General features: G+C 40.6%; 1 pseudogene; it reads right to left on the bottom strand.

Annotated features, from left to right (window-relative positions):
• Positions 1-11,763: 11,763 nt before the first annotated feature.
• On the bottom strand, positions 11,764-12,426 carry LOC116556605 (annotated as a pseudogene).
• Between the last annotated feature and the right edge of the window lie 219 nt (positions 12,427-12,645).

The following is a 12,645-nucleotide window of genomic DNA, read 5'->3' as shown; positions in this document are numbered from 1 at the left end:
TAAGAATATATTTGCTATATTCTTGCAGAATGTTCCAAGTTGCTTACTTTTTTCTTATAAACCTTTAAACGGTTTTATTAGCATTGTTTGAAACATTCATCTGCTTGTTTTTCGCACCACCTTTTTTTTTTTTCTTGAGACAGAGTCTCACTCTGCCACCCAGGATCATGGCTCATGGCTCACTGCAGCCTCAACCCCCTGGGCTTAAGCAATCCTCCCTCCTCAGCCTCCCAAGGAGCTGGGACTTCAGGCATGTGTCACACCACACCCAGCTAATTTTTTATATTTTTTGTAGAGACAGGGGCTCACTATGTTGTCCAGGATGGTCTCAAACTCCTGGGTTCAAGCGACCCTCCCAACAGCCTCCCAAAGTGTTGGGATAACAGCTGTGAGCCACCACACTGGGTCTCTCACCATTTTTAACCAATTTTTTCTTCCAGTGACACTGTTTTCATTCACAAAGCATTTATAAGCAGTCATGACGTCACTAGGTTTTGAACCAAAATTTCACAGTCAGAAGACGTATCAACAGCCATGAATTCTAGTTTCTCACCTGGTTCCAGAATCTCCCTCCTCACCGTGGAGGATGAGCCATGTGGCCTGAAACCTCCCATGACAGCAGACTACTCCATTAGGAGAGAACACTCATTATTTGGAAGTTTTCTTCACATTATATCCAAGTTAATGCTCACTGCCACCCACCAAAACCAAAAAACATATCACAGCAGATACCAAAGTCAAGAGAGAAGGAAGTTCAGTCTACTGCCATCTCCTTAAACTAGTCTTCAAAGAAAATGTTTATAGTCCAGCTGTTTTGCCCAAATGCGCACAGAGAAAGCCAAATAATGGTTCGAGCTTCCCCAAGTCATCATACTGCAAAACCAAACACACTGCATTTTCTGTTGTCCTGCTGTCTTTGATACAGTCTCTGCACTCTTCGACACACCATCAAAGAGCAGGGGGTATATTGGGGGAATCTAAGTTGTAAAGAGATGAAATGACCTTCACAAAGGTAATTGTTAGTCGGGGTGAGAAGGAAAGCCTTATTTTGACTCCCTGTCCACTGCACTTTCTAGCAGAGCCTGGCTGCACGAACTTTAGTTCACATAAGGATCACCTGGAGGGCCTGACAACACTTGGATTCGTGGACCCCAGCCCAGAGGTTCTGATTTAGTAGGCAAATGGGACAACCCAAGAATTTGCATCTTTTGGGCTCTCTGATCCTGCTGAAGATGCGTCTTCATGGAACAGGCTTTGAGTACTATTGGGCTAAACTGCACCAGAAAATTAGACCCTCCCCCAGGGGTCTGACATACTTGTTTTGTTTTTTTGTTTTGTTTTGAGATATGGGGTCATTCTGTCACCCATGTTAGAGTGCAGTCGTGCAATCTCAGCTCACTGCAGCCTTGACCTCCCAGGCTCAAGCATTCATCCCATTTCAGCCTCCGGAATAGCTGGGACTACAGGTACGCACCACCACACCCAGCTAGTTTTTGTATTTTGGATAGAGACAGAGTTTCACCATGTTGCTCAGACCGGTCTTGAACTCCTGAGCTCAGGGGATCCACTTGCCTTGACCTCTCAAAGTGCTGGAATTACAGACATCAGCCACCGCGCCCAGCCATACATGTTAAAGACACACCATTGCTAAAGCTATAGTAAGTGGATTTTAAGGAGAGATGCCCAGGTGAAGGTTGATAGTTCTAACACAATGAGAACCTAGTAGTTAAGACTCCTCTCCCAGCTCTATGAGGGAGCAAAAATAAACATTAGGAAATCTATAATCCCAGACTTTGGGAGGCCAAGGTGGGAAGATTGTTTGAGCACAGTAGTTTGAGGCCCTCCTAAGCAACAAAGTGAGACCCCCATCTCTACAAAAAAAAAAAAATTAAAAGTTAGCTGGATGTGGCGATGTGTACCTGTAGTCCTGGCTACTCAAGAGGCTGAGGTGGGAAGATTGAGTCCAGAAGATTGAGGCTACAGTGAGCTGTGATCACACCACTGCGTTCCAGCCTGAGCAACAGAGCAATACCCTGTGTCAAATATTTTAAAAAGAAAAAGAGAGAGAGAGAGACACTTCTAGACTTAGCACTTAGCCATTCAGTGGAGGCTAACTGAGCAAAACTCACTTTTCAAATATTTGCTAAGAAACTTCTCCAATAATAATTCTCTCTCTCTCTCTTTTTCTCTGTGTGTGTGTGTGTGTGTGTGTATGTGTGTGTGTGTGTGTGTTTTGTTTCACTTACATTGTACAATTGAAGAAATGGCTCCCAGAAGATAATTCTTAGTTTACACAGCCCAAAATCATAGAGTTGGACAGTGAGCCCAGAATTTCCAAAACCTACGCCAAGATTCTTTCCAGCCCTCAGCACTGCCTCTCTGCAGAAGCAGAAGCTAAGAGCAGTTACAACTTTGCTGGAAGAATTTGTTTCCTGTAGGCTATTGGTCTGTGTTCTGTTTTATCTCAAGGCAAAACAGCATGTTTGCACAAATAGTCAACACAGCCTGGACCATAATGCACAGAAAATAAAAGTATTTTCTTTCTTAGGAAATTACCGTTCTCCATGTTGACAGCATAAGAAAAAGTTGTGTTTTGCGGCAGTCTGATTTAAAATTTCTCCTTTCAACTTAGCCCCCTACTGCCTTTCTCTCTGTCCTTTGATTTTTTTCTAATTTTCTCCATCCTCTTAGCCACATCTTCTCTTTCCTCTTTCATATTTTCATTTCTATTGCATGTCTGCTACCACTCAGGACAACACACAGGTGACTATGGAGATACTGGACCCCATGTTTGACCCCACACATGCTTAGTGGCAGATTTCATTTTGGGACTTGAAAGTAGCATTGCACCTGCATCAATCACACCATTTCCTTTTCTTTCTCTTTTTTTTTTTTTTTCTTTTTTTTTAGATGGAGTCTTGTTCTGTCGCCAGGCTGGAGTGAAGTGGCATGATCTCAGTTCACTGTAACTTCCGCCTTCTTGGTTCAAGCAATTCTCCTGCCTCAGTCTCCTGTATATCTGGGACTACAGGCATGCGCCACCACGCCCAGCTAATTTTTGTATTTTTTAGTATAGGCGGGGTTTCAGCATGTTGGCCAAGATGGTCTCGATCTCTTGACCTCGTGATCCACCCACCTCAGCCTCCCAAAGTGCTGGGATTACACACCATTTCCATTTTGGTCAGTGACTGACCATACTGAAATCTAGCAAGATGGCTCTTTAAGCTACATCAGTGCTTACTGCGACAGGGACTGCTTTAGAAACCTCAAAGACTCAAATTTGTTTTGGTCTAGCCCCTGGAAAGCTACAAGTCCTAATTATGAAATCATCCTCATGCTTACTTGCTTTCCTTATTGTGGCTTTAATTTTTAAAATTCATAAATGTGAAATAATCCCCATATCTCTTCCATTTAAATCACAAAAGATACATATGTAAAAAATCACATTTCTCTGTATTAGAAATGTCAATGCATTTCTCCATAATGAAGTATTTCTCCTAGAAAGTTGGCAAAGTCCTCACCCATCCCATCTTAATTACAAATTTGCCCCCTTTCCTTCAAATCAATTGCTTTGGATCATAAAAATGGAAACTTTATTCTGCAAATGTATTTTGAAACATAGTGTGTTCATAGCCAGTTTTGGAGAGTCCACACTGAGAAATTTTGTGGCATTGCAAATCAATATCAATAAAAGGTCCAGAAATAAATTCTATTATTTAGAATTATAAAAGATGGTCTGATTATTATTGTAAGTTGAAAAACAGGTGGAAGAGAAATGTAAAAGACCCCAAAGCAACACAAAATGATACATTGTTTCATGGGAAAACAAAAACATATTCTCAGTGATTTGGTGTTTAATTTTGTTTTTCTTGGTTGTATTTTTTTTTCTTTTAGACAGAGTCTTGTTCTGTTGCCCAGGCTGGAGTGCAGTGGTGTGATCTCAGCTCACTGCAACCTCTGCCTCCTGAGCTCAAATAATTCTTCTGCCTCAGTCTCCCAAGTAGCTAGGATTACAGGTGTCTGCCACCATGCCCGGCTAATTTGTGTATTTTTAGTAGAGATGGGGTTTCACCATGTTGGCTAGGCTGGTCTTGAACTTCCAACCCAAATGATCCTTCGGCCTCAGCCTCCCAAAGAGCTGGGATTACAGGCATGAGCCACCACATCCGGCCGTTTAACTTTGTATGGATTTCAAATTTCCAGAAATTTACAATGTAGAAAGTTTATTATCTATGTAACCACCTCTGATTTTTTCTCTGCCTACAGTGTTTTTAAACAAAACGTATCTTACATCATTAATTTCAATGTATTTCAAGAGCTTAATGAAGTGGCTTGTGAACACCACATTTCAAATCTGAACTTGGGCTGACAGGGTCTGGACTCACTCAAATTCATAATTTCAACTTCCTAAAAACTTGTCCTGCCTCCACTCTTTCTATAAGCACTGGCACACACACGTACAGCAGCCACGTTAAAATATTACAACCTCATTTTTCCTTCAGAAAAGAGAATTGGCTTTAGTTTTGATGTCTTTTAAAGCACCATCGTTTTGGCTGTTCTGTAAGTATATTTATCATTTAAGCAATGAAATTTCCATCTCAGGAAAAGAAAGTGTCTATATTTTTTTCTCTCTCTGACTGATAGTTTCTCATGCTGAACTCTTTATGAACCAGAAAAGGGGACACATGGCCATGTCTTTCCATGAAACATTCTCTGCTGATAGATGTTATTGCCAAGGCAGCTTTCAGAAGGCTGGGAGTCATTGTCAATGCAAGTGTTCAGTCATCCATCATTTGGAACCAGTTCTACCTTGCTAGTGCACCCACTTCTCTTTGGGGAAGTGCTATTGTTGGTAGAGTGAGAAAAGTCTCTTTGTTCTCCTGAAAAACTGGGATATTTTTCAGAAATGCCTAGGCAGGGCTGGGCATGGTTTCTCATGCCTGGTATCCCAGCACTTTGGGGGGCTGAAGCAGGAGGATCACTTTAGTCCAGAAGTTCAAGACCAGCCTGGGCACATAGCGAGGCTCTATCTCTAGAAAAAAAATTTGAACTAGCTGGATATGGTGGTGCATGCCTGTGGTCACAGCTACTTGGGAGGCTGAGGCAGGAGGATCGCTTCAGCCCAGGAGATTGAGGCTGCAGTGAGCCATGTTCATGCCACTGCATTCAAGCCTGGGTGACCAGGAGAGACCTTGTCTCAAAAAAAAAAAAAAAGAAATGCTCAGATGCTTTGATATTTAATAATGAAAGAAAAAGATTCACTTTAAAAAGATGAAGCATGATTGGATTTTAAATTTGCTGTGAGAAATAATTTACAACATTGGACTTTCTCCCTTTAACAATAACTCATGTATTAACTGCTTCAATTATGATTTTTGGCTTCTTTTCATGCCAAGATGAAACACCAATGAATAAATACATTTGTTTCTCATAGAAAATAGTTGGAGTCTAATTATTGCCATATATTTTTATATGCCTGGTAAAATATTCTGAGGGACAAACAGAAGAATCAGGTAATAAGAAGTCAAAATGATATGTTAAATTTTTAATACATGGTTCTGGAATAAGGGAAAACCGAACTTTAAAACGAAGAAGAATTCCTCCCTGAAGGAACTTTGGATCTAACTTCTTTCAGGCAGGGCCTGGTGGCTCATGCCTGTAATCAGCATTGGGAGGCTGAGATTGGGGGAGCACTTGAGCCTAGGAGTTTGAGACCAACCTGGACAACATAGCAAGACCTAACCTCTACAAAAAACCTAGATAAAATAAATTAGCCAGGCATGGTAACACAGTCTGCAGGCCCAGCTACTCAGGAGGCTGAGGCAGGAGGACCGTTTGAGCCCAGGAGGTGGAGGTTGCAGTGAGCTGTGATTGTGTCGCTGATCTCCAGCCTGAACAACAGAGCAAGACCCGGTCTAAAACAAAAAACAAGAAAACTTCTCCCTCATAAGGGCTTTTTTAAAGGTCAGTACAATGCAAGTGTTTAACAAGTTGTTATCAAGAAGTAGGAAAATGAGAAAATATTAAAGCCTTGTATTCCTGCACTCTGTCTAAATTTCTTTGAATGTCTTTTAAATTCAAAGAGAAAAATTATTGATCTATGCATATACACCATGAAAGTGCTCATTCAATTTGGCAAAACAGCCAAAATATTGTTGGAGATAATATGATATTGCCTAGTTATCCTTGTCACCCAGTTAGCGATGTACTACAGAGATACGGTTGCCCAAATTTTTGGAATGTGAAAGAAAGCCAGGTGTACAGGCTGAAAAATGAAAATGTAATCATTGATTAAACTTATTTATAATTGGCTTTTTTCACTAAGTGACTTTTGATACTTTATAGATACAGCTTAATTTTGTCTTGTGTTGACTTCTCGTGGTATTTTCTCTGTAGAAAGTTTATGTGATCCTTGAAACTGGGTTATTATTTATTATAAGTAGATAACTTTATCTTCCCCAAGAGATCACCAGTTCCAAAGGGCATTCATGTTATTTTCATAATAAAGAAAAAATAAAAATATTCCTAAAGCTTTTGAATTTTTAGGCAGCCAGAAAAAAAATTATACTACCTGGCTTAGACCTGTGCTCAACATATTTGTACATAAAAAAGTCAGTCATTAATTCAGAATAATTCAAGCAAATTCAATACATAAAATACTCTTGGGCAATGAACATAGAGGGGTCAGAATGCTTTATTTATCCCCAAATCAAAACCAACGACAAACACAAAGGCATCTGGTTCTCCAACATATTTTGATTGAACGATTGAGTGAAGAAAATGAAACATCTGCATTTACCATTTGGTAGTGTGAGATGAATAAAAAGAATGCAGAAATGTATTTGTTTAAACTTCCTTTTCTTTAAGACAAGGTCTTGCTCTATTGCTATGTCTGGAGGGCAGTGGTACCATCGTGGTTCACTTCAGCCTCAACCTCACAGACTTAAGTAATCCTCCCATCTCAGCCTCCACATAGCTGTAACTGAGACTACAGGTGTGCACCACCACATGTAGCTAATTTGTTAAATTTTTTTTTGGAGAGACAGGCTCTCCCTATGTTGCCCAGACTGGTCTCGAACTCCTGGGCTCAAGTCATCCTCCTGCTTCAGCCTCCCAAAGTACTGAGATTATGGGCATGAGCCACTGCACCCGGCCCCCAAACTTCCATTTTACGACCTCTGTTTTCTGCACATAGATCCACAGAAACTATTAGTACTGGGGAGTATCAAGCATGACATTTAAGGGCAACACTGACGATTCTAAAATGCACGTGTTTTATTTAAATCTGTGAAAGTACACAGATAAAGAATCTTGACTCTTTCAAAGTAATCTCCTTAGAGCTATCCACATACTCGTAGGTGCTGTTCTTGATTTAACATGCTTAGAACTTGACTTTGGAAACATTTTCAGAGCCTAGAGCGTGTTCTTTCAGGCTCGTGCTGCTTTCCACGGGAATCTTGCTTCACTAAATGCGTTATTGAGACCATCTCCACAGACACACATCTTCACCCTTTCCAAACTGATTTGAGTTTTGGCAACATTTTGTGTGAGTTTTGTTTGTTTGTTTGTCTTGTTTTGTTTTTGTTTTTTAGGGACGGGGTCTCGCACTGTCACCCAGGCTGGAGTGTAGCCATGCAGTCACAGCTCACTGCAGTCCTGAACTTACGGAATCAAGGGATCCTCCCACCTCAGCCTTCTGAGTAGCTGGGACTACAGGCACACTCTACTACATCTGGCTAACTTTAAAAAATGTTTTTTGTAGAGATAGGATCTCTCTATGTTGCCCAGGCTGGTCTTGAGCTCCTGGCCTCAAGCCATCCTCATGCCTCAGCCTCCCAAACTGCTGAAATTACAGGCATGAGTCACCATGCCTGGACTCGAGTGGCTGTTATACAAGATATATAGTAAGGAAGCTTTACACTGCTGTTATGGAATTGAAAGATGATTTTTAAAAGATAATTTTTAACCAATGGACCAGAAAGAAGAAGAAAGTGAAGCACTGACATTGTCTTTTTATATTCTTCCTCATAGTAACAAAATCTTCAGTAATTTTCAAACTTCATCTGCATACTCTAAAAAGATATTCTCAAAAGGCAATTAAAGAGTCAGCTGAATGACTTGTATTTACATTTCACTAATCAATTGTTTGAGAAGACACTTGGCGAGGGCCAGGCCAGGAAAGAGGAAAAAGAGAAGACATTTAACCACTTAACCCAATTGACTGGTGACTTTGGGTTGATATAAGGAAAGCCCTCTGTGTTTTACAAAATTTGAGCTGTTCCAAGAACAGAGTAACAGCTGATCTCTCAAATGATATATGTGGATCTCCCTGGCTAATGGTGGAGGAGTGATTTGTCCATTACATTGCTTAGGGCTATTGTTTGATTTAATACTGGCCAGGCAGAAACAGGAAACCTTCCTTGTAGCGGAGTGGGTCACCCGGTCTAAGGGTTGAAAACATTGGCTGTTTTTGCTGGTTGAAAAGCATAGGCCAGGCGGGGCGGTGGCTCACACCTGTAATCCCAGCACTTTGGGAGGCTGAGGCAGATGGGTTACCTGAGGTCAGGAGTTCAAAACCAGCCTGGCCAACATGGTGAAACGTCGTCTCTACTAAAAATACAAAATTAGCCAGGTGTGGTGGTTCACACTGGTAATCCCAGCAACTCTGGAGGCTGAGGTAGAAGGATTGCTTGAACCCAGAGGCGGAGTTTGCAGCAAGCTGAGATCGTGCCACTGCACTCCAGCCTGAGCAACAGAATGAGGCTTCATCTCCAAAAAAAAAAAAAATAAAATAAAATAAAATAAATAAATATATGAGAATTAAAAAATAAATGTGGTATTATCTACACAGTGGAATACTATTTAGCCATAAAAATAAATGAAACCATGTCTTTTGCAACAATATGAAGACCATTATCTTGAGTAAAATAACTTAGAAAGTTAAATACCAGATGCTCTCATTTCTAAGTGGGAGCTAAACCGTGTGCACGCATGGACATAAAGAGTGGAAAAATAGACATTGGAGACTCCAAAGAGCGGGAGGGTGGCAGGGGGTGAGGGATGAGAAATTCTGTAATTTCTCTAACAATGTACGTTACTCTGGTGATGGATACACTGAAAGCCCAGAAGGCAGTAGGTAATATATCTATGTAACCAAATTGTACCTGTACCTCTTAAATATATACAAATTAATAAAAAGCATAATGATACATCCCTTGACCACTTAAGGAAGCAGAAATCTTAAAAACTATCTGTACAAATTATGAATTGCTTTGTCACAACATCCACAAACTTGAAAAAAAACACCCACTTATTGAGAGACTGAATAAACTAACAGTGGCCCGGCTATACCTCAATAATAACGACAGAAATGCAAAGGGTAAAAGAAGTTGCTTGCCAATGGATGGGAAAAATTAATAGTTCAGCTGCACCAAGTATTGATACGAATAGAAAACAATCAAGCTCTCATATACATTTTTTTTGGCGAGGATAAAATAGTCCTGAAACCACCTTGGAATCGGTGAGAATTTTCTAGTAAACTTGAACATGCTCATTCTTTAGGGCCCTAGTTTAAAAAAAATCTGCCAAATCTCATGAGCAAATATTCAGACCCATAGTGTCCATGACCAGAGAATACCGAAAACAACCTATGCACTTGTCAACATTTGACTCGATGAAGAATAAACTCCATGTACATGTATCGACATGAATGCATTTCAAAATCATAATGCTGAGTGAGAGAACCAAATCAGACAAAATTATATGCCCTATGATATCATTTATGTGAAGTTCAGAAACAGGCAAAACTAAACAATGTGCTGTTGAGGGATATTTACATAGACAATAGACAATACAAAAGATAGAAGGACTAAAAGTCTCATTACTGGGTTGGCGTTTTTTGTTTTGTTTTTCAAAATTAATATCCTAAGTAACAGCTATTAATTTTCTAAATTATTCTTGAAACTCAATCCATTATATGTTGTTTGCATACTTCCTTATATGTATGTAGAAAGATAGACAAGCGGTGGGGGGGAGAGAAAGAGGCATGGAGGGTGCAAGGTGGGGAGGGAGGGAGGAAGGAATGAAAAGGAGAGAGTGCAAGAAGCAAAAACAGGAAGGAGAGAGTATTGAAAATACTAAAGAGGCCGGGCGCGGTGGCTCAAGCCTGTAATCCCAGCACTTTGGGAGGCCGAGGCGGGTGGATCACGAGGTCAAGAGATCGAGACCATCCTGGTCAACACGGTGAAACCCCGTCTCTACTAAAAATACAAAAAATTAGCTGGGCATGGTGGCGCGTGCCTGTAATCCCAGCTACTCAGGAGGCTGAGGCAGGAGAACTGCCTGAACCCAGGAGGCGGAGGTTGCGGTCAGCCGAGATCGCGCCATTGCACTTCAGCCTGGGTAACAAGAGTGAAACTCCGTCTAAAAAAAAAAAAAAAAAAAAAAAGAAAATACTAAAGAAACAAATAACATGTAAAAAATAAAGAATAAAGACCTAATTTCACAGGTCCTTTTATTTCGGTGGGCTTCGTGGGTATCGCATGGTTTGCAAGCAATCACACATCACATGTGTGCATTACCCATGGTGCCTGGCAAACAAAGGAATAAACACAATTAAATTTAAAAATGCATAAAAACCTTAAAAATGGACTAAAATAATGGGAGGACATGTTGCGTTATTTTTAAACTCTCGATGAGTCCATGGGGAGTGTCCCGCCCCACACCGCCCACCGCAGTCTCCTCAAGACTCAATCTCAATTTGTACATAAGCAAACTAAAAGAAAACACAATTCTGAAAACGTGAAAAAACCGTACCCCCCCCCAGGTCTTATTATGTTGTTTTCAATGTCCAAACACAAATTGATTTGGCAACCCATGTTTTCTTAAAATTCCTAAGGGCATTTGTTTAACCGAACCACAATAGCATGCTACTTGCACATATTTGTATATTTGGATTCAGATAATGTTTTCCATTTACTTTTAAATGATCCCATATAATGTGCTACTATTCAACTGTACCCCCACTGAATATAAATAATTTAATATTCACATTTCTAATGCCTGCCAGCAGAAGCAATTTTTTCCCTCAAAATGTGTAAGACACAGTAGGTTCGCATGCTTAATGCAAACAAAAATGGCCTGAAACTATTTATTTTTCATTTTAGAAATACTATTGCAATATAGACAGAACATAAACTCAGTACTTAACAGAAATTAATATCATTTTAATGTCCTGTTATGATGATTTCTATTCTCCATCGCTTTTGCATTTTTGAATAATTTGGAATAGACTTTCCATAAAATCAAGTCCTCAATCTGATTCTAAAAACTATCCAAAGAACCAACCAGCATGATATAATAGCACAGATGTGACAGTACAATTTTTTTGTACAGTTTTTTTAAGTTATGAAAAGAAGGCCAAAATCACTGAAAAGAGGCAAAAATCATACTATTTTAGTTTCAAAAAGCTGATTTTTCTTTTTTTTCTTTTTCTTTTTTGATTTAGACAAAAGTTCCCACTCCATCAATAGTTGATTTTTACTACAATTCAGGAAGAAAGCTAGTTCTAAAATTCCTGATCGTTGAAATAGCTACATTTTATGCTTAAACATTAACATATATTACTAAAAGTTACAAAGAGCTGGTTAACATGTAAAATTTACAGATATAATCTTTCTGATTTGTTTCTTCTTTATCAAGAAATCCTCATGCTACCTAGGCAGCCGCATTGCTAAATGGAAACAGTATAAGTCTTTTTACATCTTTTTTTTTTTTTTTTTTTTTGCAAGGTTTTGTTTGTTTGACAGCAGGAATGGGCTGGGGAGGTCCCCACAAGCTGGACCCCTTGTTCCGCTCGGCCCGTGAGGAGACCCACAGCGGTGCTGGCGGCCAAGGGGAACCCACAGAACGAGATCAGCTGGAGCGCACTGATTTCGAGGCTTTGTGTTCATTTCGCCCTAGGCCCCTTCTCGATGGGCTTTCCAATGTCCTTCGCCCGAGCTTGAGGCCGATGGCCTGCTCAATTTTGCCCAGCACCTGGTTATTGGGGATGGCCCGTCCACTCTCACAGTCCGCGATCACCTGTGGCTTCTCATTGATTTTCGTGGCCAGGCCCTTCTGAGTGAGCCCCTTGCTGGATCACTTTGCCCACCTCCAGGGTCACCCTGTCATGGTGCAGCTCCTGAGTCTCCCGGTCCAGCTTGGCTGTGTTCTTGGTGATAGAATGCTGTTTGGACTGGCTAGCAGCCCATTTCTTGGAAGTCTCTACATCTTCACCTCGTCTCTGTGCTGCTAAGATATAGCCTGCTTGGACTTGGCCTGGGCGGCCGTAGCGCCCTTCTTGCGCAGCACGGTCACCGTGTCCCAGTCTCTCTCGTCCATGGCAGGCGAAGGCAGGCGTCCCTCCGGCGGCTCAGCGGTAGCTGCTACCGGTCTTTATACATCTTCACCCTCTATTCCTAGCAGACTGAAGACCTTGTTGCTACAGTGCTTATTTAAGAGAAATATTTCTGGTTAGAAATGGTGTAATAAAGTCCATCTTTAACTCTCCTCTGCTTGCAAATCATTTCAAAAAACACAATAAAGGTGAAAAACAGAAAAAGTGGCTTTTTATGAGAGTAAAAGATACAAAATATTCAGGATCAC

Source organism: Sapajus apella, unplaced genomic scaffold (assembly GCF_009761245.1).
Source record: "Sapajus apella isolate SASKATOON/1434 unplaced genomic scaffold, GSC_monkey_1.0 scaffold17, whole genome shotgun sequence".
NCBI classification, from domain to species: Eukaryota; Metazoa; Chordata; class Mammalia; order Primates; family Cebidae; genus Sapajus; species Sapajus apella.
The sequence above is the reverse complement of the archived record's forward strand: the minus strand, read 5'-3'. Positions and strand labels throughout refer to the sequence as shown.